Below are 26,597 nucleotides of genomic sequence, written 5' to 3'. Positions count from 1 at the left end.
CGCCGTGATATGACCGTTTTAAAGAAAGAACGAAACTTGGTAGAAAAAAGAAAACACGAGATACAAGCTGAAAAAAATATTTCATACAAACCGACACAACGCAGATTCATTACTCAAAACATTGAACAAACATTTTTGAATGACGTGACCTAATTACTTAGTCAAACAAAGATTCCACACGCATATAGTCCCATTATTAAATATTTACACAGTTTTCGTTTCTATTCTCATCAAAGAAGTGACAGTGAAGTATGTATCAATAAAATAAAGCCTCATTAAGATTCGCATGCATTTTTTTACTGGAATTTTGCCCCAAATTATAGTTATAGAATAAAGAATGTTTCCGAGAAAGAACTCTGCAAACTAGAATCATGCACATTTGAATTCAAAGAAAGAAAATTGTAAATCCCTTTTCTGGTGACTTTTTAAACATTGAAACGAGAAAATTCACTAGGATTTTGTAAAGTTCAGATATAAAACAAAAATTCGTTAGAGAAGTTCCCATTGAAATGGAAATGACGCGACGTTGGATGAAAAATTAATCACCAGTGGTCACGCGTTTCAGCTTCATTGCTGTTGGGAAAACTAAAGGTTTAATTTTTCCCCAACTCCACTAGGGGCTTATTATTATTTCATTTTTAAAATGTCTCACTTCATGTAAATATTGGTAAGTTTTCATGATGAACAGCACAACGAAAGCGAGTTTGATCCCAATTTTTCAGTCAGATTCCATTCGGTATTAAAAAGAATTCGGAGGAAAATACCAGATTCTAGGATTCACATCTCAGATCTTTTTATTAAAGATCTTGTAGAGTTCATAACACAATAGTCGGGTGCAGCTCACGATATTATGGACGTAAACAGCACAGCACAACGAAAGCGAGTTTGATCCCAATTTTTCAGTCAGATTCCATTCGGTATTAAAAAGAATTCGGAGGAAAATACCAGAATCTAAGATTCACATCTTAGATCTTTTTATTAAAGATCTTGTAGAGTTCATAACACAATAGTCGGGTGCAGCTCACGATATTATGGTAGTGCTAAAAACTAAGTACGAAGAATAGGTCACCCATAAATGATGTCACGCTTGTAGGAAAGGGAGGAAGGAGGTAACAAGAAGTGTGACATCCAGTTTGCCATGCCAGTGGCAGAAACTGGTTATAATCGGTAAAAACCGGCAAAAACGAAAAAGACGTCTATATTAGTTCTAGTAATTGCTTAGTGACATTTTGTTTAAGTAAACTGAAAAATGTAACTCTATGTAACTGTAACAAACTTTTTAATTCATTGTTTGTAAATATATATTATTTTGTTTATATTAAATACACAGAGTGCAGTATATCAAATATTTATATAAAACAAAACAGCCCCATTTCCTGAAACTTATTTCTCCAGTCAAGTTTTGACAACTACCCCAGCTGCTACATGGTGGTCCAGTTTTAAAAACTTGCTTGTTCCTTCATGGCAATGCCTGCTAGTTCTGCTGGACTTGGAAGAATCTTTTCAAATTTCTCGCTCGTGCATAGCAAATTAAGAAATTGTTTAGGTTTAGAAACTGCATCAAAACTTGTCTTTTGTTATAGATTACTGCAGAGTGCAAACAATGTAATATTTGATTTTGAATGGTGATAATTTTGTAAATTGTACTTTGTTTAACATTTAATTGTTTTTTCTATGAATTATCCATTGTAAGTCAATCTCAGTACTTATTTTTATGTCATTTTTCTGAATTTCTGCCATGCCGGTTTTAACCGGTTTCTACCAGTGGTTTTAACCTCCTCGGCAGAGACTTGCCAACCTTGGTGACATCCCTCATTTTATTTAAAATAAAAATATTTAAAATTAGCAGATTGAGTATCTTATTCAGCTTTTTCATCAAAATAAATACACATCAAATCTTTACTGTTTTGCTGACAAGAATCATTGGGAAAAAAATGAAAATATGATCACATATATATTTGTTCCCAAATGCAAGCATATGTTTAAATAACGCGACTTGACAAGGGGATATGGTAAAGTGCTTCACACAAAAGGGAGTGTCAAATATAATGAAAAAAAAAAATAAAGTGTGGCATAATTTATAGACCAACATTCAATTAGATAAATTAAGTAAAACTTATGCTAGAAATAATGTCTGATGCAAAAACAAAAGGGAGAAGAATTAGGGAACAAAATATGATGAAGGCGCCTTGGAGAATTAAGGCACCTTATATATTCGGATATTTCCTCCCTTAGCAAGAAACATTATTTTGGACAATTTGTTTATCAAATTATATAAAATCGTAAAGAAAAAATGAGGAGGTTCAAATTATCAAGTAAGCATCTACGGTACAGAGAGGTTTGAGGTAAGCTTTCTTTTTCTAACAAGGGAAGGAGAATCATGTGCATTGCTTACGCGTAATATACAGGGGTCTGTCCAGACATTTTGTGAAAGGTCCGTTTTTTGTAAAATTGTGAAAAAATTACTCGCAATTTGTGAATATAAAATAAACGTTAAGTCACATTCTTTCAACCAGGGTCCNAGTAAATAAGTTAGATTTAGTTGCATAATAAGCTTTATATAAAACTGTTTCCAACAAAATATGCATGCAAAATTGGGGATAGAGCTTCGAATGAAAATCGTATGCAACTCGCAACTGCAAAAATAAAACAGTAAATAAGTTAGATTTAGTTGCATAATAAGCTTTATATAAAACTGTTTCCAACAAAATATGCATGCAAAATTGGGGATAGAGCTTCGAATGAAAATCGTATGCAACTCGCAACTGCAAAAATAAAACAGTAAATAAGTTAGATTTAGTTGCATAATAAGCTTTATATAAAACTGTTTCCAACAAAATATGCATGCAAAATTGGGGATAGAGCTTCGAATGAAAATCGTATGCAACTCGCAACTGCAAAAATAAAACAGTAAATAAGTTAGATTTAGTTGCATAATAAGCTTTATATAAAACTGTTTCCAACAAAATATGCATGCAAAATTGGGGATAGAGCTTCGAATGAAAATCGTATGCAACTCGCAACTGCAAAAATAAAACAGTAAATAAGTTAGATTTAGTTGCATAATAAGCTTTATATAAAACTGTTTCCAACAAAATATGCATGCAAAATTGGGGATAGAGCTTCGAATGAAAATCGTATGCAACTCGCAACTGCAAAAATAAAACAGTAAATAAGTTAGATTTAGTTGCATAATAAGCTTTATATAAAACTGTTTCCAACAAAATATGCATGCAAAATTGGGGATAGAGCTTCGAATGAAAATCGTATGCAACTCGCAACTGCAAAAATAAAACAGTAAATAAGTTAGATTTAGTTGCATAATAAGCTTTATATAAAACTGTTTCCAACAAAATATGCATGCAAAATTGGGGATAGAGCTTCGAATGAAAATCGTATGCAACTCGCAACTGCAAAAATAAAACAGTAAATAAGTTAGATTTAGTTGCATAATAAGCTTTATATAAAACTGTTTCCAACAAAATATGCATGCAAAATTGGGGATAGAGCTTCGAATGAAAATCGTATGCAACTCGCAACTGCAAAAATAAAACAGTAAATAAGTTAGATTTAGTTGCATAATAAGCTTTATATAAAACTGTTTCCAACAAAATATGCATGCAAAATTGGGGATAGAGCTTCGAATGAAAATCGTATGCAACTCGCAACTGCAAAAATAAAACAGTAAATAAGTTAGATTTAGTTGCATAATAAGCTTTATATAAAACTGTTTCCAACAAAATATGCATGCAAAATTGGGGATAGAGCTTCGAATGAAAATCGTATGCAACTCGCAACTGCAAAAATAAAACAGTAAATAAGTTAGATTTAGTTGCATAATAAGCTTTATATAAAACTGTTTCCAACAAAATATGCATGCAAAATTGGGGATAGAGCTTCGAATGAAAATCGTATGCAACTCGCAACTGCAAAAATAAAACAGTAAATAAGTTAGATTTAGTTGCATAATAAGCTTTATATAAAACTGTTTCCAACAAAATATGCATGCAAAATTGGGGATAGAGCTTCGAATGAAAATCGTATGCAACTCGCAACTGCAAAAATAAAACAGTAAATAAGTTAGATTTAGTTGCATAATAAGCTTTATATAAAACTGTTTCCAACAAAATATGCATGCAAAATTGGGGATAGAGCTTCGAATGAAAATCGTATGCAACTCGCAACTGCAAAAATAAAACAGTAAATAAGTTAGATTTAGTTGCATAATAAGCTTTATATAAAACTGTTTCCAACAAAATATGCATGCAAAATTGGGGATAGAGCTTCGAATGAAAATCGTATGCAACTCGCAACTGCAAAAATAAAACAGTAAATAAGTTAGATTTAGTTGCATAATAAGCTTTATATAAAACTGTTTCCAACAAAATATGCATGCAAAATTGGGGATAGAGCTTCGAATGAAAATCGTATGCAACTCGCAACTGCAAAAATAAAACAGTAAATAAGTTAGATTTAGTTGCATAATAAGCTTTATATAAAACTGTTTCCAACAAAATATGCATGCAAAATTGGGGATAGAGCTTCGAATGAAAATCGTATGCAACTCGCAACTGCAAAAATAAAACAGTAAATAAGTTAGATTTAGTTGCATAATAAGCTTTATATAAAACTGTTTCCAACAAAATATGCATGCAAAATTGGGGATAGAGCTTCGAATGAAAATCGTATGCAACTCGCAACTGCAAAAATAAAACAGTAAATAAGTTAGATTTAGTTGCATAATAAGCTTTATATAAAACTGTTTCCAACAAAATATGCATGCAAAATTGGGGATAGAGCTTCGAATGAAAATCGTATGCAACTCGCAACTGCAAAAATAAAACAGTAAATAAGTTAGATTTAGTTGCATAATAAGCTTTATATAAAACTGTTTCCAACAAAATATGCATGCAAAATTGGGGATAGAGCTTCGAATGAAAATCGTATGCAACTCGCAACTGCAAAAATAAAACAGTAAATAAGTTAGATTTAGTTGCATAATAAGCTTTATATAAAACTGTTTCCAACAAAATATGCATGCAAAATTGGGGATAGAGCTTCGAATGAAAATCGTATGCAACTCGCAACTGCAAAAATAAAACAGTAAATAAGTTAGATTTAGTTGCATAATAAGCTTTATATAAAACTGTTTCCAACAAAATATGCATGCAAAATTGGGGATAGAGCTTCGAATGAAAATCGTATGCAACTCGCAACTGCAAAAATAAAACAGTAAATAAGTTAGATTTAGTTGCATAATAAGCTTTATATAAAACTGTTTCCAACAAAATATGCATGCAAAATTGGGGATAGAGCTTCGAATGAAAATCGTATGCAACTCGCAACTGCAAAAATAAAACAGTAAATAAGTTAGATTTAGTTGCATAATAAGCTTTATATAAAACTGTTTCCAACAAAATATGCATGCAAAATTGGGGATAGAGCTTCGAATGAAAATCGTATGCAACTCGCAACTGCAAAAATAAAACAGTAAATAAGTTAGATTTAGCTGCATAATAAGCTTTATATAAAACTGTTTCCAACAAAATATGCATGCAAAATTGGGGATAGAGCTTCGAATGAAAATCGTATGCAACTCGCAACTGCAAAAATAAAACAGTAAATAAGTTAGATTTAGCTGCATAATAAGCTTTATATAAAACTGTTTCCAACAAAATATGCATGCAAAATTGGGGATAGAGCTTCGAATGAAAATCGTATGCAACTCGCAACTGCAAAAATAAAACAGTAAATAAGTTAGATTTAGCTGCATAATAAGCTTTATATAAAACTGTTTCCAACAAAATATGCATGCAAAATTGGGGATAGAGCTTCGAATGAAAATCGTATGCAACTCGCAACTGCAAAAATAAAACAGTAAATAAGTTAGATTTAGTTGCATAATAAGCTTTATATAAAACTGTTTCCAACAAAATATGCAATTTCAAGAATGAATACTAAATTGATATTAAATTAAGAATAAACTTTTCCCAATATATCACAAGACAATATGGTAAAAATCATCTAACAAATATAATAGTAACCAAAAGTTGAATAGAAATATAAAAAACAAAATTGTATTATCAGTTGCAATAATATAGCAAAATGATTAAGTTTAAATTTATTCCAATGGACTTAGGATCTAAGTCTGTTAATGCAATAAAATTGTTTGGGATCTTTTACTTAAGTAATTTAAATTTTCAAGTAACAATCTTTCAGTCGCTAAAAAATAAAAATAATAACATAGCAATCTAAAAACCTCCCAAAAAATTGGTTTCATTGCAACAAAACAAGTTCTAAAAAGTTACTTAATATTAAACTTTCCGGCTAGAAGAAAATCCTACAATCTCATTAAGGACTAATGAATAAAATTTATACAAATATTTCGGGAAGAGCCCGAAAAATCTGAGTTTTCATTTTAAAATTTTGAGTAGACTATTACATTTTAAAAATATTTTAAAATTAAGCGTCTAACGAAAGTCTAGCTCGTATATTTTTTACCTTGTCAGCAAAAATAAGTAAATCACAAAATATGTCTTCTCTTGGTGCTTCGTAATATTTGAACAGTCCCTTTGATCATTCCTATACTTTTCGGACATTTTTATTAATACATTACAAATTTATCAAATAATGAGCTTAAACAGGACATTTTCATTTAAAAATCGAATGTCCAAGCGAAATTACCTGCTAACCCAGACAATTTGAAGAAAAATTTCGTCTTCATAAATTGACGTTTGAAAATTAGAAATTTAATTTCAATCATACTCAATTAGTGAATACCTAACGAATGGATATTTATAGGGAATATCCAGCGAAGTATTTTTTCGCAAAAAGTATTATTAGATAAAAGTTTTTTTTTTTTTTTTTTTACATTACTATATATTATTAGAAATAGTTTTTACACATATTTTTTAAGTCCAAAAATTTGCACACAGCTTGCAAATTTATGTTCTGGAATACAAATGGAAAAGCGAAATTTGAAGAAGTGGAACTAGAATACTTTATATTGAATAAGGAGTTTTGAACTGCTGATTTTTTTTAAAAAATTATATTGAGAGAAGTCGTTTTTTTTCTTCACTTTTTGTTCTAAAAATAAGGAACGTTTTTTTTTCTTTCTTTTTTTTTGTAATTTTTCCCCCTTTAAGGTAAGGCTGATAACCAGTAACTTAGAAAAGTAAGATTTTCTAAGTCAAAATTATATTTTAAGAACAATTCTTTGTTTTGTTTCTCTTTTGCCTTATTATTAACTTTTCTTTTTATCAGCGTTTTAATACGTCACAACAATTTTTAAAGAACGTTTCTATTGAACGTTATTCTTCTATCGTCACTTTTTTCTAAAAATACGGCTACGTAAAAAAGTTAAATCGAGATTTTTAGCTTCAAATTTTTTTTCGTTAAAAAATTCAGACCGATTTTTGTTTGGGTTTCTATCTAACTTTTTTCTTTTTTTAAAAAAAAACTTCTGTTTTATCAACGTTTTTATCATGACGCAGCAATAAAAAAAAAACAGTTTTTTTAAGACTTAATTCTTTTTTCATCACTTTTTCTAGAAATAGAAAAACTAAGATGTTCAGCTTTAAAAATTTCTGTCCAGAATTAAGATCCATTTTTATTTTATTTTTTCTCATTTTTGTATATAATCTCTTGTATTTATGGGCGTTTTTATGTTAACATGGAATTTAAAAGCGTTTCTAATAGACTATATTTCTTTTAATATTTTAAGGACACTTTTTTTCCGGAAAATATTATATATTTAGCATTAAAATATCATTTTAAGAATTAATTTTTTTTTTAAACTTAGCAAATTTAGTTTTTTTAAAAATAATAATAGCTGTTAATCAGTTTTTAATTTATCTGAAATATTTCTAATGGTTAATTATTATAATTATTTTTCCCTTTACCCCAAACTAATAATGTTTTGATTAATTTACAATAATGACAAAACTTATTTATATACATACAAAATAATATTTATTAATGATTTTTTGAAAAAAATTTTGCTATTCGGGCGAATCACTATTGGTTACATACCTAGTAAATAAATACTAGAAAGAAAATAAAAACGTTATCAAGTTTAACACGTATCTATTTCAAGAGCAACGTTTGATAAAAATGATATCATACAGCCGATCTTAACGACTTTCCTCAATTAGACGAAATATCTTACTAATGGTTAAAAAAAAGATTCTTAAATGGTTCTTCGTTAAAAGGTTTCTTCGTTCCTCCTAAGAACATTAGTAAATCTTAACGAAAGTTATAATCTACCTGTCTAAATCACCTTTTAAATGAATCACAATCTATTATTAAACTACAAGAGCAACTTCTGATGTACTTTTTAGAACAAATAAAATGATTCATATCATCGATCCAATTTGATCACCCTATATACATTTATATCTTATAAAAGGAGGATGTTGTAGTAGATGATACTAGTTCTTATCTTTTAATGTTTTATTTTATTTAAAATGAATGATAAAAAGTATTAAAACATACGCTTTTCAAGTAAACGTATAAAATAATTTAAAAATTATTAAAAAAAAAACAATTTTTCAGCAAGAAAAAGTATTACATAACTTAGAAAAATCGATTTCACATAGTTTCGGTGAATTTTCCAAGTATTATCTTCATTCTCTATATTATAACGTTTGTCTGGTGCAGCAATTTCTAGTAAATCTTTTAAAGAAAGCGATGAAAAGTCGGTGGTTTATTTGGATTTATTATTTTTATTCAAAAACAATCGACTTTTCATCTACTTTCTTCAAAATTTTCATAAGAAATTTTCGCAACACACTTTAAGATAAACTTTATATAAAATGAACAAAATACCTTGAAAATTAGACGACACTATATAAAATAGATTTTTATAAGTTACACGTAACATTTTATTTATTTCTTTTTCGCGTAAACCCACAGAAAAGTTTTCTTTTTTTTTTAAATTATTTTATTTCATACTTTTTCATCTAAGGATTCATTATATTTTTGGAAAAAAATAAATAAAAAAAAATTTGCACCACATCCGATAAGGGGTGCCACTTAAAAAAAATTTCAAGACTGAATTTATTTTTGACCAAATAATACTATCTACAGTTGTTTACCAACTTTTAGAAATTTACAGCTCACTGACATCAAAATTTACCTTTCCTTGATAATAGCCTACACATTAAATCAATCATTTGATGATTTTTTCTAAAACTTTTTTTCTTTATTTTATGTTTTTTTTAGCAAACAAAACGAAAATAACAGCTAACCTTGTATATTTTTTACAACTATTACTGAACAACCTGAAATCATTCATATCGCTATTTTTCACTTCAGCGTTACTTATTTTTTGTTCTAGTACTAAAATTTTTCTTGTTTTAAATAATCTTGATTTATCCTTGGCCAGCATGACAATAGGTTAGGGTGGGGAAAGCAAACTCGAGCAGATTTAGGATTCAGCATTAGTACAAATTTAATTACACAAATAGATGAAGTTCAATCAAACCCATTTGTCAAGACTTTAAGAATAAGATTTAGCGAGACTGATAAAAAGAAGATAAATAAAAGTCCTGACATTATTACCAAATCATATGTTTTCATTAAGATATATTCTTTTATTTTGACCAAAAAAATTTGAAAATTTCTAATGAAAAAAAAAAAGGAAATTTAATTGATAGAATTTATAAGTCCATTGATTTTTCTCAAGACTGATTTCAGTCCCCAGGATTGAAGAGGGGCGCCTATGATCCGGACCACAATATAAAGATTCAAAATAGCGTTCTGCGACAAGGAAAGACAAAAAAAACTGAGAAGACACAAAATAAATTTTTATTTTTAAAAAAGACAAAATACTTAGTGTAGTTGTGTGATTTATTAGAACGTAATGGAACATTGGCAGGAGTTTTCTATCTTATCTCAAGACAGAGATGGATACTTCTGCTGCCTACTATACTGAAATGTCCAGAGTTCATATTCAGTGTAGTTGTGTGATTTATTATAACGTAATGGAACATTGGCAGGAGTTTTCTATCTTATCTCAAGACAGAGATGGATACTTCTGCTGCCTACTATACTGAAATGTCCAGAGTTCATATTTAGTGTAGTTGTGTGATTTATTAGAACGTAATGGAACATTGGCAGGAGTTTTCTATCTTATCTCACGACAGAGAAGGATACTTTTGCTGCCTACTATACTGAAATGTCCAGAGTTATAACTTAGTGTAGTTGAGTGATTTATTAGCACGTAATGGAACATTGGCAGGAGTTTTCTGTCTTATTTCACGACAGAGAAGGATACTTTTGCTGCCTACTATACTGAAATGTCCAGAGTTCATACTTAGTGTAGTTGTGTGATTTATTAGAACGTAATGGAACATTGGCAGGAGTTTTCTATCTAATCTCACGACAGAGAAGGATACTTTTGATGCCTACTATACTGAAATGTCCAGAGTTATAACTTAGTGTAGTTGAATGATTTATTAGCACGTAATGGAACATTGGCAGGAGTTTTCTATCTAATCTCACGACAGAGAAGGATACTTTTGATGCCTACTATACTGAAATGTCCAGAGTTATAACTTAGTGTAGTTGAATGATTTATTAGCACGTAATGGAACATTGGCAGGAGTTTTCTATCTAATCTCACGACAGAGAAGGATACTTTTGATGCCTACTATATTGAAATGTCCAGAGTTATAACTTAGTGTAGTTGAATGATTTATTAGCACGTAATGGAACATTGGCAGGAGTTTTCTATCTAATCTCACGACAGAGAAGGATACTTTTGATGCCTACTATACTGAAATGTCCAGAGTTATAACTTAGTGTAGTTGAATGATTTATTAGCACGTAATGGAGCATTGGGATGAGTTTTCTATCTAATCTCAAGACAGAGATGGATACTTTTGATGCCTACTATACTGAAATGTCCAGAGTTCATACTTAGTGTACTTATGGGATTTATTGACAGCCGGACAAGTTTTAATTCATTACTAAAAATCAATTCAATACATATAGAACTTAGACAATATCGCAGTTTAATATTGAAATCGATGTATTTCAGAAGTACGGCAGCTAGACGATGAAAAAAATTCGTTAATATTGTTTAAAACTAATTAAGGTTTTAGGATTTAAGGAAGAGTTGAAGAATTACAATATTTAAATAAAGTTGCGCTGCGCTTTTGGCTCGGTTAGCATTGAAGTATCTATGTTGTACAAGATAATTTTGAAAGGTCACCAAAAGCAGTTGTAATTTGCTAACTTTTGATGAAAGGGAGGCCAAAAGGCTCACGTAATACTTTAAAATTCATCACCCATGGACGATATATATATCTTTGAATAATTTTAATCTAACTTTTACGGTAAAATGCACAATACAGAAAGAAAAAAATCTATAAAACAAGAGGTTTAATGATAGTTATTCGTTAATCTCAGTGCTGGTGCAAATACAGCAAAAAACAATATAAAAGTGATTATTTGCATACATTATATTACTTTATTAAAAGATCATCATAATACACCTTTAACTATATTTTCTACAGTTACACCTTTTAACTATATTTTCTACAAAAACACTGAGCTAAAAATGGAGAAAAAATAAAGGTGCTTTAAAAGCTAACAAAAGATTTACAGAAAAAGGTTCGAAAATTAAAAGAATCCTAATCTTTTGCCGAGCAAAAGCAATTTCTTATGAACCATAAGACCTTAACTACATGTACCCGATGAAGCAGCTCCTGTCATACTTTTTGCAACAACACTACTTAATGATTTATTCAGAGAGCTCTTTAACAACAGGAGTTTAGCTGTCTTCACCCTTTTAAAATTAGATTTTTCGTGAAGCAGTAAAAGAGGAATCCAGTAATTTTTTTTACTCTTTTTTTTTTTTTTCTTCAGATGATGTTTAGGAACACTTAAATCGTTTTACTGTCACGTATTACGTTTTATTCCATCCGTTTACTTTTGTCGAGAAAACAAATAAATTTTAATGCGTTCTAAAAGATAAAAAAGTGAGTGCATTTTTTTTATTTTATTTATCAACAACTCACAATACAATAGCAAGTTCATTGTATACAGAGTCATTTTAGGAGAAATTTGGATATGTTAATGAACCCTAACGCGATCCTGACAGAAAAAAAAGGATTTTTCTTACACATCAAAGAAAAATTCTTATTTTTTTTTGCGGTGGCAACAAAGAACGAAATATCAAGCGAGTGGGCAGTCACAAGCATTAATACTTAAACACGAACAAGTTTTTTAAATTTCTAAAGGAAAATTTCCTTCTCACATGGAAAACAAATAATTGACATAAACTGAATAATAAGTTGGAAAAAAATGAAAGGTCAACAGCGAACAGTACGTATCAACACACAGCAGATTCTATATTTTTGTTTTACTTATTAATTTAGGTAGTTTGAATAATAATTTTGAGCTTTATTACAGTTATAATCACGCTTTATAATTACCGTAGGATAGAGATGCCATTTAACAACAAAGATTGGCTAGCTGTGTCTTATTTTTCACTTTCTTATCCCGTTTGTTTAGTTTTCATTCATTTTGCGAGTTTATGTTAGAATATGCACTTAAATTTAAAATTTCGATCGTAATGCATAAAAATTCAATGAAATGTTAATAAATCAAAGGTTTCACAGGAAGTATATGATGCATGTTTTTAAAACTTCCATTTTATTTTATTTTAAAACCATCGTTGAACAGCCGACCCAGTTTTGGGCTTATGACTACTAATGTTCAACTCCGTAGCCTTGTAATTCTGAACTCAATCCAGAGGACAAGGAAACTCCTGGATCAGTACCCCCAGAGGTATGACGGAGGACTTTGTGAATCGACAGATTCAACGTGCATTAGTGACCGTTTACTACACGGGGAGTCTTCGGGCTGCGGGGATCAAACCCACGATCTCTTGGGCATGAGCCCAGCGCCCTACCAACCAGGCTATCCCGGCCCTCTAAAAATTCATTTGAAAAAGAGAATGAGAATACATTTAAAGCTAGACTGAAATAAGTATCGAATGAGCGAGTGATACGAATTAGGAAGAAATTGCGAAATAATTTTAGGGGTTGACGAGGGCATTATAATACGATTATAATTCGTTATAGTTCGATTCAAAAAAATTTCATTTTCTGCCCAAGCTTGCAAAATCGCACGTGCTCTTTTTATAGTTTCATAAGTTAGCTTAGATTTTTGTCGCTTTATAGAGCGTTTGATGTTCCGAGAATGCTAGTTGTTTCGCCGATTTATTACACTTTTTTGAGCTGTAAGGGCAACCAACGGCCATTTTAACCGTTAAAATTCTCTCGATGAAATCGATAACTTTGTTTCTTTACGTAAACATACATCGAAAGATAGAATCAATACAAAAGAGAATAAATAAAAATTTCTATAGTGTTTTGCTTTGCGATTTTTAAAAATTACAGCCAATTATTACTAAAAAAACAAAAACATACTTTGTATCATCTGGTTGTGGAACAAGAATTGTGAATGTGTTTTTAATTAATTAATACACCAACATTAATTTAGCTTTCGAAGAAACGTATTTTTATTATTGCACGACTCATTTAAATAAAAGGGAAATCTGTAATGAAATTTTCTTACTAACCTTTATTAGAAAAGAAAGACGTCATGAATAGAAGAACTTTGAAACGGAGTTAATTAAATAGGGTTCATTTGAATGCGGCACAACGCAGCAAAATATCGGTGAAACATATGTTACATCATTATAAAAGCGTCATTTATGACGCCGAAACAAAACAAAAAATGTGCCGAGTGTAGAACATAGTGTAGATGCATAAAAGTATGTGAATCGAATATTTTAACATCTCGCGTGCTAAATATTATCGCTTGTCACAATTACGGAAAGCGAAAAAATATACGAATGCAATGTTTAGAATATCTTAGAACACATTAATCAAACAAAGTTAATGAATTCAAGGATTTTGTAGCCTATCCACCTATCTTTAACTTTTTAAGTCTTTTAAAAATGAAATCAGCGTAACAATGTCACTTTTTTGTGTTACTGAGACATTACAATTTTGTAGTGCAAAGCCGAATCTTTACTTTAAAAAGGTATTTAAATAAGTTTCCATCTATAGTAAGTTTGTATAAAATGCATATTTTCTAAAATTACATTTAAAAGGCTTGCAATAGTACAGATTTATGGCATTTCCTCCCTTCCTTATATTGGCCGGGATAGCATGGCTAGGACGGCGTTGGGCCCATGTCCAAGAGGTCGTGGGTTTGATCCCCGCCCACCGAAGACTCTCCATGAATAAAATGGTGACTGGTGCACGCTAAATCAGTCGCGATCACAAAGTCCTCCATGTTCCCATAACACACCATACCGCAGGGAGTACTGAATTAGAGATTGATCGTGCTTTGGTAGGTCAAAATTACGATCTGTGGATGAATGGATTGTGATCATACTTTTTTTTTAAAAATTACACATATTAGTACTGTATAAATATTATTTATACAGTACTGCATTATCTAATATGTATATACGTAAGGCTGTGATAACAAATCACTTATATTAAATCTCATTGATTATAAATGTTTCATTCTTATAATTGGGAATTGGTTAATAAATTAGAAAATTAAATAAGATTTTTTTTCTGTTTACGAACTTCAGTGTAGAAGATAAGAATGTAACTTTAATATGACAATATTTTATTATTCGTTTCATGTCATTTTCATATTTTAATGTGCTCATTGTTAACATGTAAAGTAATTTGCTGTTTTACTACCAATAAATATATTTCAATTATACCAATTTGAAATTTATTGTAAGTAATTTTAAATCTTATTAAATATGAAGCTAATGTATTCATCTGTAATTAAAGAAAAAAGACTTGTTCAGCAGAAAATAATTTAATTTAAAATTGCTTTCTGATCTAAATTAATATACTTTTCATTTGATAAATTGATTCTCTATTTTTACAATTCATTAAACTTTAGAGTTTGATAGGAAAAAAAATAACCGACTGCATTTATTCAGAAATTAGTTTGCTATGATTAAATAATAATATAGCCCTTTTTATTATTAGTGGTGTTAAAAAATTTTAGTTTCAGTATTGTCGTTAAAAATATTTTGTATTATTTATACATTAGAGTTATAATCGTTAAACTAGAAAAAAACTTTAAAATCTGACTGAAATAACAAAAAACAATGCGTGTATATGTTATCTTATATATTTTTAAATAAAACATGATTTTGATCAACTCTGATAAAATGCCTTAAAGTTTCGCCCAGGGTCCTTAAAACCCTAAGCATGTCTCTAGTCACAAGCCTCACAAGTATTAGAAAGTTAGTGTGAAAAAGTTTGCCACCTTCGACCTCCGATTCTAATCAAACTGCTGAGCAAAATTACTGTTAAAGGGTACAATTCGGAACAGATCCTAATGCTTTTAAAATTTTGCCTACATTAGATGTTACGTTTGATGCATCCTTTAGAAGTTATAATGCAAAAACTGAAAAAGTGGATAAAATTAAGTGCTTTTGTTTGGCTAATTTTAGCTCACCTCAGAAACTGTCATGTTATTTTTATTTGGATCAAAAATCAGATACCATGAAAATTAATTTATTAATGAAACCTAGCTTTTTTTCCTTTCCAACTATTTGAAACATTAAGCCAACAATTTGACCCACTGAAACCATTTTTCAATTTTAAAAGCATATGAATCAAAATTATCATGAATATACTTTTGCATTTGCTTTTCCATTTATCACCAACAAATTGGATCTTATTTTTCAATGATTTATTTACATCAATTAGAGACATTTTTAAAATGCCAACTGATATTTTACACACAAAAGACAAAATTTGTTTCAAAATCACTAAGACATTGACACGCAAAAACAAAACATCAATTCTTGATTTTATTAATAAAAGTAATAAGAACGAAAAAACGACAAAAATACAAACGTAAAAATTATCGCTTAGTTATATTAATAAAATCAATCTTGATTTTCTTAATAAATGGTTTTTGAAATGTTTTTTTATTAATGAATTATTATACGAAAAAGAAATAAAATAAAAACTTTAAAAATTATCGCTCTCTTTTACACAAATAAATAATAATCAATCTTCATTTGCTTACCAAATCTCGATATTGTTGAAAATGTAATTACAATTAAAAAATTAATAAAATAAGAACTTGAAAAATAGTCGCACTGTATAAATGAATAAAATCAAGTTTAATTTTCGTAATAAATCTTGATTTGAAATGTTTTTATTATTAAAATAATTACAATACGAAAAAGAGGAAATAAAAACTTCAAAAATTATTACTCTCTTTCACCGATATAAATTAATAAATAACAATCTTCATTTCCTTAACAAATCTCGCTATTATTGACGAGATGAAAAATGAATAAATTAGTAATTTAAATTATCGCATTGTATAAATTAGTAAAAATCAAGCTTATTGATTTTCTTCTTGACTAGTAATGTTTAACAATAAAGTAATTAAAAAACGAAAAAGAAATTTTTTAAAAAAATATTCAAAAATTAACGCTTTCTTTCACCCACAGATATTAATAAAAATTCTATCTTCATTTCCTTGGCAAGACTCGCTGTTATTGACGAGATGAAAAATTAATTACAATTCGAAAAATGAATAAATTAAGAACTTAATTATCGCATTGTAAAAATGAGTAAAATCAATCTTGATTTTATTGATTAAGTATTTACAATCCAAGGAAATTAAAAAAATTAAATCGTCAAAGTAATCGTTCTCTTTCACCCATATAAATTAATAAAATCAATCTTCACTTCCTTAACAGATTCGCTATTATTGAAGTAATACAATTCGAAAAATTAATAAAATAGGTTAAATTATCGCACTATATAAATAAATAAAATCAATCTTGATTTTCGCTTAATAAATCTTGATTTTATAGATCAAGTATTTACAATCTAAGAAAATGAATAAAATAAAAAATTCAAAATATATCGCAATCTTAAAAAAGAACATCTTATTTTCTTTATATATTAATAAAATAATGCGCAAAGAAAAAAAATCAGGCTTAAAAGAAGGAAATGAAAAATCCGAAATTTTTTTTTTTATCTGACACGCCACCATAACATAATACATGCAAGATGCGAGAAACATTATGATTATTATTAGCCAAGAGAGAATGCTATGAATGAAATAAATCTTGCAACTCACCATTCCTTGTCGCCAAAACGCACGCGTAAAAACAATCATCCATTCATTTACCACATCACAATCAACGTTAAAGAAGTCGAAGTGCTACACTAAATGTTCCCAAAACATGAAAAGAAACAGTTAAAAGGCAAATCACATTTGATGGTTTTAGGGCTGTAACTGAGTAAAGGTATTCCCGAGGAACAGTGTCAGCGGGACAACTTGCTAAAGCCCCGGCGAGGATCGATCGCCCCGGCACTGCGGCAGCCGACGCCGCCCCGATTGCTGTTGCGGCGATAGTGGAGCACAAAGAGGGATGGGCTGCCGGGGGTGAGTGAATAGTGAGGAATGACCCAAAACATGAGCGGCAGGCTTCATAAAAACGAAGAAAAAGTCATAGATATCTTTTGCTTTTTGCTTAACCGTGATTGCTGCCAATACAGAAATTGCCGATAAACACTAAAAATCGATCTGGGAATATAGTGTTTTTACTTGTTATGGGAAAAGACGGCTTTTATAGTGGATGTTCTATTTTGATGCTCTTAGAGGAGAAAATAATAAAATAAAAAGATTGGGGGGAGGGGGTTGGAGAGGATGGATTGTGCGTAATCACTTGAGCAAATCGGGCTGCTGTCGTTGATTTGTTCTTATTCATTTCCGTCGGCTATATTTTTTCGCTACTTAAATGAGACTTTTACGCGAGCAGGAACGGATCTATAAAAATTCCATGATTTTTGTAGCCTTTCCAAACCTTCTATTGCAAGGTAGCAGGAAATTTTATTTCAAAATTTTTTAAACCGGTGCTATGTTGACAAACTTTACGCGATGACATTCGACATTTCAGATGAAAGAGACAGGAGCCGATTGCAAAACACGACCCTCTTTAACTCGGCCCGGGGTTACAATTTTAAAAATATTTAGTAATTGAGTCACAATTGAGAATCTTCGTAATCTTTTAAAAAAAAAAAATATATTTTTGAAAGTAATATGTAGTGAAACGTGTAAACCTTTTTTGGGGCGGTCGGGTAAAAACGGCCTCATTCATTATTAACAATAATATGAACAATGTAATAAATTGTATCATTTAAAAAGCGCAGTTTTTAATAAATATTTAGATAAAGAGGACGGCTATATTTTCGTTTGAGGTGCATACGATGACCACAGTTCTTACGGCTATAAATTTTTCTACCCCTCGAACGTTAAAATTGACCACACCAGTAAGTTGATCATAAGTCTAAGTTGATATTTATAATCAAATATCAAAAATGTTAATCAAGATAATTTCTGTATTTATAAAAAATAATAATAAATAGTAACATATTCTAAACTTCAAAAATATTATATTAATAATGAATCAAAAGACCTAAATTTTAAGTCCAAGTTTGTTTTAAAAATGACCTACAATTAACTCCGCAGACAAATAAGTTTTCTCCGTAGACAAATAAGTTTTATTTTTTAATAAGTTAGACGAATAAGTTATAAGTTAGTACACTGTAAAAAAAATACCCTTTATTTTTTTCGGAATTTCTCTTTACATGTAACAGTTTACAGCCATTTTGTTGATAAAACGGTTTTTATCCGTTTTTTACTCTAATCACAAACGATTTAAAATTGGCAGTTGAAATTCTATTTTTGTCATGCAGTTTTGCGGTCCGTGACATACCTTTACCTTTTCTCCAATCATTTTACGAATATTTTTTTATACTAGCTTCAACTTATTAGCAACTATTTAATGGTTTTGGACATTGTATAAATAAAACTACGATTTGACTTTATTATAAAATTGATATAATATTTGCAGGTTTCCGAAATTAGACATCCGCAACAAGTCTGATTACGGATAAATTTTTTTTGTAAATTTTTACAGAAAATTTGTTTCTGTATAGTAAAACACAGCTAAGCCAGCTGGCGGCTTAAAACCGTAAATTATAAGGATTATTATTATTATTATTTTTGCAGTGTAGGTAACTAAATATTCGTCTAGTAGACTTTCGACATTTGCCTGTTTTTAAAAATAAAAATCAGTAACATTTCATAATCTTCAAAGGGTCATCCTTGGTGAGCTTCATATTTTGAACACAGTTCGAAATTATAGTTGACGAAAATGGGATACAGCTATTAAGAAAACGGACCATAGCAAGTGATAACACTTTTCAAACAAGCGTTATGACTATAGCAATTTCGAAGAATCAAAGGATGATTTAAGATGCACGTTGCACCAGTGTTATTTTTTATTATTTATTTACTTTAAGTAAGCAAAATTAGAAATGTATATATATATATATATTAAACACGGTATTTCAAGCTATGTTTACTTTTTTAAACACGCATTTTGAGCTATATTCACAATAAAAAAGTTAAGCAATAAAAAGAAATGTTAAATTTTATCACCTGTCTGTAAATAACATAAATATTAATATAGCATTAATAAACATTTAATAATATTTCCTCACGTGACTTTGGCATGAATAAAGAAAGGATATATAAAAATAAAACTGCTTTTAAATCGCAGTTTGTGACGAAAATATAAACTTTTATAAATACAGATTAACTAAATTTCTAATGACAAATCGATTCCCTTTGTGCTATTACTTCATATTTCTTTGCAAGCAACCTTAGGATTTTTATTTTTAAGAAAATAAATCAACAAACACTTTACATTTAAGAGCACTAGATTTTGAGTTCGAACGCTTACAAACAAAATATTCAAAAAATGAAGCTTAGAATTTTCGTCTGAAAATAATTTTTTTAGGCCTTATCAGCAATTATAAAAAAATTTTTTTTTAAAGAAAATGTCCCAATATGTGTATGGACGGATAGATATTTTATTAATGGAAGAAGTTGGCGTAAAAATATGATAAGCCAGTTAAATTTTCTTGAATAGAGTTTTAAAATAATATTATTTTAAAAACAGCGTGCTTTTTATGTACGCAATAAGATGTTCCTCTGTATTGCACCACTATCGAGTAAAACTTCCTTCAGAAACTTGTTAAATACACAACTTGAAACAATACTTAAGGAAAGTTGAAAGAAATACTTACGTAAGTAAAAAATGTATTATTAATAAAAAGAAGAAAAAATGCATGGCTTATACCGCCTAGCTCTTAACAAAATGTCTGAAAATGTAAGAGCTCAACGGTATTCCAAAATAAAAAAAATTTAAAAAAAAACTGTATAAGTAAAAAAAAAAGTTTTTCAAATCCAAAATTTGCGGATTAATAAATAAACACAAATCCTGCGTTTTAGGGTTAAAATAATATTTTGAATAAATCATTGATCCTCTAAACAATTTCGTTGTTTATAAACTATGTGGAAATAATAGCTGTTTAGTTAAAAAGAAACTATTCTTAATGATAAAATATAAACTATCAAAACTATTAATTAGAAAAAAACTAGACCAAGATAAAATTACTTTTACTTTGCGTGAATTTTATAATTAACTGCGGGAGAAAAAAAAAAGATAATAAATTCAAACCTTAAAAGAATATTGATTAGAAAAGATAATTAATGTATAAAAAAGGTCAGTTATAAAAAATTCACGCGCACACAGTAAGTTCTCAGGACAAACTCTTAATTAAGCAAATTATTTTAGTTGCATCATCACAAAACAGAGCCAGTTAACTATTCAGGGCTAAGTTTTAGGGAAGAAGAAAAAATTGGTTAAAAGAGAAATACTTCAACTCTACTCAAGAATAAATTATGACATAAAAGGTTCCGTCGCCAAGTTAATTTCTCGTAGCGAAGTCGCTAATGAACTTTTTACACGAAATTTCAATTTACCGCCCAATAAAAATAACTCATATGACATGAAATATTTTATTCAAATCACATAAAAAGACATTATTGCATTTTTTTGTGTGACTGTAAATAGATATACTTACACTTTGTTTTTTCAGGATTTTGTTCTTTCTGCATTAAATTTTGGGTGGTATTTTTTGTTATTTTGTCAATTGTTGCAACATTACTAAGAAACTTAAAAATAATTAGAATAATGAATAATCTTAATTATCTATCTATATTATATAAAACGCTAATACGTACGTATGTATCAATAAAACCGATAATATTTCTTTTCTCGCGCTGGCAACAGTTTTCATTTTTAATTGATAGGCTTCGGCGCGCAAGAGCACGTAGTGAGCATCATATGGCTAATCTATATTATATAAAACGCTAATACGTTTTAATTGATAGGCTTCGGCGCGCAAGAGCACGTTGTGAGCATCCAGTGAGCAGGGGGCGAAGCCTCCTAGTATGAGTGTAAAATTAAACCATGACTTACCATACATTATTTTAAACTTTATTGGTAATAATATTAGTAACGAAATTGATTGAAGAAATATGATCATTCAAAGGTATGAAAAGTTGTTAAAATTTAAAGAGCACAATTTAAATAAGAGCAAATAAATAATTTAAAAAAAATTCAAGCAGCTTAAAAATGAAAGTATTGGGGAAGCATTTTTTAAAAACCTTTATAATCCGAAAAAGGTTATAAAGTCACTACGAGAGATCTTTTTATTTTTTATTTTTAATTATTTTTTAAACAATTAACGCTATTTGTTAAACGAGTAATTTTCCAAAGTTCCAATTCAGAGTTTGAGGACGTAGACGAACTAAGTTTTTACTTTCTACGATCTATTAAAACGTACAAGTTGCAGCAAAATTTCTATGGTCCTCTTTTAAAGCGCAATTACCTTGTACAAAACAATAAATTCTTTAACTTTTCCTGTTTGAAAAAGAATAATATAATTCTATACGCGCAGGGGGTGTCTAAACTTTTTCTGCCAAATCAATCACACTGTTCCGTCACTAAATGCCAAGGGCGGAGAATGCGGCAACCGCCCTAAGCATCGAATCAATGACTTAGTATTCAAAAACTGAATCAGGCCCTAGACTAGGGAGAGGCAAATTTGATAGCAAGTTCTGGATCATTAAAATTTAAATATCTTTTATATTAAATAAAAAAGAAAGTTTTTTGTTGGAAATAAAATACTCTTATAAAAGAATAATTTTCTTAAAGATCCACATAAAATGTATCTAAAATAAGGATATATATCGTTTAAATGCTTCAACCAAAATTTCATAGTTTCTTTTCCTTAGCCCTTCCACACATTACATTATTATACGATATTTTTCAGAGGCCCAAAGTAATATAGCATGACATTCTCTACCAAATAAACACAAAACTTAAATAATTCAAGAGAATTGTTAGAAAACAGAGACTAATTGCATAAGTGTAATTTTTTTTAAAATACTTTAAATGGTAAACGTAAATAATTAATTGCAGGTGAAAATTGTGCTCGGTCAAGTAAACCATAATAGTGCTCTTAACATAACGTTAATGCTACATATAACTAGAATTGAGCACTGATTCGGTGAATCGATTCACCAACTTTCAACTGATCCGAATCGATTGATCGTTCGTAGATTCGAATCAGTTGATATCATTGGACTAGATTAAAATGATAGTGAATTATTGCTTCACAGTGCTGCTATGTTATATATGGTTAAAAATTTCTTGCAAAACTTTTATTCTTGCGCATTTAGTATTAAGGAGTTAAGACTTTCCATTCAAAGAATACGATAGATTTACAGATAAAAAATTAAAAAAAAAATTTTATAAAAAGAAATGCATTTTTTTGTAGCTTCTTAAATATTACCACAATTAAAGGTATTTATAGCATTTAGTAATATATATATAGCTGCCAATTCTTCCGGTTTTCCCGGAAGATTTTATTTCCATATTTAAAGTGGTAGCGAAATTCGTGTTATCTCGCTAAGCTTTTTGAATTATAATAATAATTATAAATGAGTTTGACCACCACTACATATAAATAATTACAACAAATATTAAAAGCATATTAGTCCTTACGATAGCGAATTTCAACCAGATTAAAATATAAATATATTTTTGAGGAAGATAGTTTTTCGGTAATTGTTTTATTACCACTTGGAAAATCTATTCTCGAAAAGAGTGAATGTTGGCAGGTATGCATATATAATTATAAGATACAAGTATAATTGAAAGAGCTTTAACGTTTTAATACCGTTTTTTTTTAATCGACGTTTAGTCAAAGGAAAAAAAAAAACTAAATATGACAAATAAAGACACTAGCAATAAAGAAATACTCAAGTTCTACAAATGTTTCGGATAAATTATTAATAGAAAAAGTCATAATAGTGTTACACTTTGTTTTTCCAGTAAAGTTAATTCAGGGCTTACCTTAATTTGAAGCAACTTCAGATACAACAAATAAAGCAGAAGAAAAAAAAAAGACTCGAGTTAAAAAAAAATGTTTTTCCCTCTACCGAATAATATGGAAAGCGTCGCCAATTTTCTACAGATCAACTCGCAGGAACAAATCCTTTCAGGGGCACCTGTGATTTGTTGAAAGCTGGCACACACACTCGTCAAGTAGAATATCCTGCCTTAAAAATCGATACTCAATTCGTAAAATGTCAAACTCTGAAAGGAGCACCTTCGCTATAAAAAAAATATAAAATAAAATGATGAGACAAGAGCGGATTGGAAGATGAGCAGAAAGAAAAGAATATTGTAAAGGTCTTTTCATTTCTTTTCTATGGAAAAACATTTGATCTGGTCTAATGTATTTACGTGTCCTCACACAAAGACGCCACGAGAGATTGATCAAAAAGGAAGAAAAAGAAACCTTTAGAATTTAAGAATGTGGTCTATATTTTCCGTTTCATATACCTAACATTCATAAGTCGATCATTCTTGAGTTTGAGTCAAAAACGAAAACAATAAACAGTAAATAAAGAGACGTATAGGTAGTTGTTTATCTGGATAAAAAAAGATTATATTTACTTATTTTTTCAACAAACATCAGTGATAAACTGGTGGGGCAGGATTTAATGTACAATCAAAACGATACCAAACCATTATTTTGATAGATCGAAGCCAAACTTCAATCAAAATCAAAATAATAAAACCTAACTTTGCTAGAAACTATATTGGATGCAGAAAATCCAAGTAAAACGAAAAAACGGATGTCGTTAATCAAATACAGGTATGATTATATATTAAAATAGTTTGATATAAATCGCGATTTAAACATAAAAGCATATCTGCTAACTGGTTCCTGAATGAAACTTGGAAAAATGAAGCAATTTGATAACAAAATGTATCAAAAAGCACACTGTCTAACCGATTCTAGAAAGAAAAATCCCTGAAAAAGAAATTTAATTCAAAGAAACAACATTTGCAAACGGAACACTCAGAAATTGCCGATATCATTCCAAAAATTTTTAGTAAAAAAAAACTAAGGTGTTTAATTTCATAAAACAACCTATAGTTAAATAGCTTTTGATCTAATAAATGGATTTTCATGTGTTTGAATGCCATTTTCATGATTTGACGGAGACTCACTTAATAAACATGCCAATTAATTAGAGCTAACCTTTATACACGTTACAAAATTCAAAACAAGAATGATTCTTCACATAAATATACTTTGCTAGGAGAAATTCAAAATCTAAATTTTCAAATTAATGGAGGAGTGCTTGCAAAAAAAATCGGTAAAAATGGTCAAAATAGAGGGTTCACACCTGATTCAAGCAAGATTGCAAGCTCTAAGGGGAGGGGGGTAGCCAAGTATATTTAATATATGCTTTTAGGTGCCAAATATAAGGAAAATACACTGAAAATCAGAAACAATAACCCTTTGAACAAACAAACTTTTTTTCCGGGAAACGTTTAGCTTTTGGCTACCTTATTATACATTCTTAAATTAATATTAAACACATTTTTGTATGTTTTCTAATATTATTGGGTAAAGAAGAAAACTGTAGCGACTATTATATCAAACAAGCGAAAAGGTCGGTAAAAAAAGGTTTGTGAAATGCAAGAAACTATGAAAGGGTAAGCAGGGTTCATATTCAATCTGTAGGGGGGAAAAAATCGCTGAATAACTAGAGCAACAATTCTTAAAAAGAGAAGGAAAAATGCACATGGAGCATGTGCCCACATATTGAAATATCTACAAAATTATAGTAATTAAGTACTTATAAAAATCGAAATTTTTTTTAGACTTTTAACAAAGTGTTTTTTTTTTCTTCCCCGATTTAAGTCAATTCTAACTTTTTTGACTTACCCAGGATTCAAAAAAATAACCTTTGTAAAAATCTAAACCCAACGAGTACATCGTTCATGGGCGGCAATAGTGGCACAACTCAAAAAGCTCGTATTATGGACTAAGAACAGGTCTAAATATGAAAATACACATTCTTTTCAGCAGCAATACTAGCACAACTCATAATTCAACTTGAAGGTAATCTTCGTTTAAGCAAACTAAAGCATTTCCTGTGCATTTCCCTTAGCAATGAAAACTTTAAACCCACTTATCTCAAAACATGATTTTTTTTAATTGTGCCACTATTGCAGCCCATGAGCGATATGGTAAATACCAGCAGTACAAGAAGAATTTAAAGTCATATAAATAAATGTAGTAGTGTTTTGAATAATTATAATAATATACCAACTAATAATTAGTTTTAACACGCATTGTGCTTTGTATTTTCACGATTCTATGCTAAATATCGCATTTCGTATTCATGCGATTTTAAAATCAAACATTGAGATTCGTATTCGCGCGAATTAAAAATCATGCACTGAGATTCACAATTGCACAATACATAAAAATCTCGCAACGCTACTTTTACTAAAACGTTGACAAAATTCTGTGAATACATGCTTACTACATACACTTTTTTCTTGATCTAATTTCAGTTATTATTCTAATTATTTAAGAAGTACACTATCTAGCCATTAATGACCGGACACCCCTTGAACGGCAGGTGGACTCGTCCTGGCGGAATAAATACGGAACCTGTGGTGGGGGAAAGAACATTCGCAAGCAGGCGATGGCCATACGAGCGCTAACAGTGAAAATGAGTGGACGGCGAGAGCTGAATGAGGCGGAAAAGGGCATGATCATAGGCGCCCACCGATTTGGTCATTCTATACGTGCCATCTCCGACAAGTTTCAGATACCACGGTCAACAGTTGGTGACATCGTGTTGAAATGGGAACGAGAGGGAGTGATAAAACCGCAGTCCCGACCCGGCAAGCCCAAAATAATTTCCGACAGGGATCGACGATCTCTTCGACGTGTAGTGAAGGCAAACCGACAAATATCGTTGGTCACTGTCGATACCAACTTCGGGCTGCATCTGGCAGTGTTGCCAGTACACGTACCATTCGTCGGGAGCTGATTGCACAAGGATTCCATGGACGAGCAGCAGCACATAAGCCAAACATCTCTCCATCAAACGCCCGCCACCGATTTCAGTGGTGCAGAGCACGTCGCCAGTGGACAGTAGAGCAATGGAAAAGCGTTATGTGGAGTGATGAGTCACGCTACATGTTGTGGCACTCTGATGGACGGGTGTGGACCTGGCGAATGCCCGGAGAACGGTACCTACCGGAGTGCATTGTCCCC

The 26,597-nt window shown here is 30.1% G+C and overlaps 1 protein-coding gene across 3 annotated transcripts in view; it reads right to left on the bottom strand.

Annotated features, from left to right (window-relative positions):
* LOC107445323 (neurocalcin homolog) overlaps positions 1–26,597 on the bottom strand; it is a 60,745-nt gene that overhangs the window by 26,360 nt on the left and 7,788 nt on the right. Inside the window, exon 2 of one of the 3 annotated variants that reach the window (XM_071187087.1) lies at positions 23,360–23,620. The exons of 1 other annotated variant lie outside the window; for it this stretch is intronic. The gene's annotated coding sequence lies outside the window, so the exon portion shown is untranslated. Of the gene's footprint in view, positions 1–17,160; positions 17,679–23,359; positions 23,621–26,597 lie in introns of those variants that run through there. One more of the 3 variants, XM_016059694.3, reaches the window with a different exon arrangement.

The sequence above is a fragment of the Parasteatoda tepidariorum genome, chromosome 10 (assembly GCF_043381705.1).
Source record: "Parasteatoda tepidariorum isolate YZ-2023 chromosome 10, CAS_Ptep_4.0, whole genome shotgun sequence".
NCBI classification, from domain to species: Eukaryota; Metazoa; Arthropoda; class Arachnida; order Araneae; family Theridiidae; genus Parasteatoda; species Parasteatoda tepidariorum.
This window is presented reverse-complemented; position numbering and strand designations above follow the sequence as displayed.